The following is a 3,977-nucleotide window of genomic DNA, read 5'->3' as shown; positions in this document are numbered from 1 at the left end:
GGCAGGCAGGGGGTACCGAGGATGCAACCCGGGATGCAGATGATGCCGGGGTGGGCAGCCAGGATGCAGATGATGCCGGGGTGGCAGCCGGGGATGCAGGGGACACCGGGGGGGGGGGGGACAATGTCTGTTGTGGATTGGTGCCCCTTGCACAGCGGAAGTCATGCAAAAACAAATAAATCAGATCTACAGATCTATTTGACCGATTATAGGATTAATTATCTACATGTTAAACAATCAATTGCATACAAGAACGCACACAATTCATGTAAAAGGAATTAAAACCTAGTTCATGAATTTCCTACGGTTTAGAATTACCGATCTGATTCTCCAAAGAATCGACGATTGCTTGCGCCTTCTCCACATGAAGATCTTCGTACTCAACCACGAATCTTCTAATCTGTATCCCGAACTCAGAATCTGACCTTTGGGTGGGCAAAGCTTATCAGAATCAAAAAGGGCTTGATTAGAAAGAAGACGGAATATCAGTTTTCTCAAAAACTGATTTTTCGTCCACTCCTAGAGGGGAGCACGAAAATTAATATGTTAATTCCCTCTTAATCTTCTTTCTAATCTCCTTTTATATAAAGTTATTATGGGCCAGATTAGGGATCCATGGAGGTTGGACTTGGGCCAAACCTGTTGGACTTTTACTAATTAAATTGAGCCACAATTTAATACAAGTCCAGTAGAATATTATTATCATCCACTATAGTATAATAATATTGACTGCCCGTCCAATACCAAATTACGAGTAATCCGGGCTTTACCTCTTTAATTTATTATTTCGCGTGTTTAAGATATAAATATCCATTAATTAATTTAAGTCTGATATTTGACTTTAATTAATTAATATCTTTTTTCAAGAGTTGTCTAGTTCAAAATCTTTATTTATTCCAACCGGCCGGGTTTCTGAATAATAAAACCTTTTTCGAACACCTCTTGAGGATATTATCAAACTGGACTCACCCTGCACACGATTCATTGCAATAACAATACTAGCACCTCTAGACATAGATCACCACTACCCAAGATATCAGGATTCTTGGATTGCGAAAAATCCGCACCATTTGATAAATCAAAGTAGTGCATAATTAATATCGTATGCTCAATGTTATGTCAACAATGATTAAGAAATAACAATCACCGAAACCTCGTCTTTCAGTAAATAGCAAGAAAGATTTATCCCAACTGTTAGATCCTTCAGTGCTATACCACACCAGTGTCGTTTATTTCCTAAGGTAAGGAAATATGCGGACTGACACTGCAACCTTTCACGATAGGTAGCCAAAGCCTATCTAGGTTGTGAAATTCATTTTCTCTTCTACAAAGGACCGACTGTGTCACCTTCTGTGAACGTCGTTCACGACCAGTCTACTATGCAGAAGAATTAGACTTATTTGCTTCTTATACATTTAAATGTTAGAGAAACATCTTATAAATGCATAAGCAAACACCAATGCGATAAAATTAATTCTTCTCGCCTTGGGTTAAAAGTGGATTGTAGAGTTTATTGTATACAAGCAATTCTATCCGTGCAACATGCTCGAAATATGCTTTTCAGCATACCAATCCTAACAATCTCCCACTTATACTCAAAATCATGCTTTCGAGTATACCCACTGCCAAAACTCTTCCACTTATACTCTAAGCAGGTCTCGGGCCATGATACATCGAACTACCGTACTTTTCACCTCATGTGTAAAACATGTTGCCTTATAGGCATTTTGTGAAATATTCTGTCAGGTTGTTCTCTGATGATATCTTGGAAACCATAACGTCTTGCTGCGCACTTAATCCTTAATTAATTTCATACTTCATCTCTATGTGATTGCTTAGCTTTATCAGATCGTGTTTCCCTTGAGTTAGACATAAGACTTGAGTAATTATAACAAAATATAATACTCATACACATACTCGGAATCACGGTCAAAGCTATTAGGAAGTTACTGAGATTAACAACTACCTTAGTAGTTTCTGATGAAACCACACTTGTAATTTTCATGATAGAGTCTGTGATGTAATCACACTCCTTCATGACTCAGTTTTCAACTCCTAACGTTAACACATAGTCAAAGGATAACTCGATCATCAATCAGTTATAAAATCGAGTCGATGTAACCTAAAGGACATAACATGGATGTCTGGTAAACTAGAGCATACCGTTTAGTCTTCTTCAAGTACTATAGTATATTCCTTACCCAATCCAATTTCCTTGGCCATGGTTAAAATGATATCATGCTTCTATGCCAACGGCAAAGCTAATATCTAACTTAATACACTTCATAGCATATATGAGACTTCCAATTATGGAACTTATCTCATTCTTCTTGATCTCATTCAATGTCGAAAAACACTTTACTAGAGACAAAATAATTCTGTCTAGAAAAAGAAAAACTTTTTCTTGGAATTTTCAATGCTAAAGTGTCTAAGTATTGTGTAGACGTAGGATTCTTGAAGAAAACATACATTCTTTTTCTAGCAATCTAATGACACAGATGCTTAGAATGTAACTAGATTATCTTAAATCCATCATCCTTAAGCTGGGTAGACGACCAGTTTCCTACGCTAGATAACCCTCTTAGTTGTTTATCAACTTTTATAGATGTCATCATCGTAGAGTACCAAGAATACCAAATATAGTGCACTTTCAACTTTCTTGCCCTGTATTACATAACCATTAAGATGTTCCATGCAGATGATCTCCTCAAGACTTATACTTAAAGAAAACTGTCTTGACAATCATAGTACATACATCCTAATTTATGTAGGCTACAATAGACAATATACAGATCGACTTAGGCAAAAATGGCAGGCGAGAATATAATTCTCTTTGGGTATAACCCTTTGCCATTATTCTAGCCTTTTGAGATCCATGCTTACACTTGCAGGTCCACTAGCTCCCACTTACTGAAATAGTCTATGGGTAGTATCGCAAGTCTTGCAAACATTCTTGTCTATTTAAGATTGTTATTCAGAATCTATCATCTTATCAAGAATGATTATCTGAATAAGTCATTGCGTCCTTGTAGTTACAGGGATTATGTTCAAGTTGATCTAAGACTGAGTCTTAAGACTCTTTTAGACCCATGAACTTATTATGTTCGCAAAGAACGCTCCCACTACGACACAACTCTTACAATCTTAGGTACAAACGTTGATTTTCTTAGTGCATAAGTTTCTAATGATATGACTTCTTGGTTAAGATGAAAAATAGATATTCTCATTATATTGAGAATTATCATGTTTGTTAGGCTTGTTGTTCTCCTCATAATCTTCATCAAAGAATCTAGTATACGTGTAAACAAACACATATCATGCCGTGAAGATTATAGAACCTGTACCTTTTCGATCATTTGAGACAACCTTAAAACATACCTCAGTACACAACTCCAATTACTTGGATACCTTTTCCAAAACATGTGTTGGAATAACTCCACACCTTGAGATGTGCTGGACTAAACTTGCCTCTAGTCCACAACTCGTGTGTTGCAGAAGGTACTGATGTTATGATAGTTTCTTTAAGGTATAACTCGTTGTTTACAACGTATATCCCATCAATGATAAGATGTTATTGAGTAAAACTGTTCACTTATCGAACTTGTCTTCGAGAGACTTCGATATCTTCTTATATGACTATCCCATTCTTTAGAAGAATGCTTGGAGTAGTCAACTAGGATTTAACTCCCACTACTGATCTTAACTCATTTGCTCGTCTCCTATGATGTAAACCATTGAGACTTACTATTCTTTCTATGTTGCATCTCTATAAGTATTCTGAATCCCTTGAACCACCAAAGGATTCTAACTTATAGTGCATCAACCAGACTTACTTGACATTTAAGCTATTTAACAAACAAGTTGTTAAAATCTCGATAGTCACTTGAGTTAGACAAAATTAGTTTGAATAATTACTAAGTATTTTCTTGGCCTTATGTTTAAGTACCATAAATACTTTATCATTCATTGTTTAAGAA

This window comes from Salvia splendens, chromosome 2, assembly GCF_004379255.2.
Source record: "Salvia splendens isolate huo1 chromosome 2, SspV2, whole genome shotgun sequence".
NCBI lineage: Eukaryota > Viridiplantae > Streptophyta > Magnoliopsida > Lamiales > Lamiaceae > Salvia > Salvia splendens.
The sequence above is the reverse complement of the archived record's forward strand: the minus strand, read 5'-3'. Positions refer to the sequence as shown.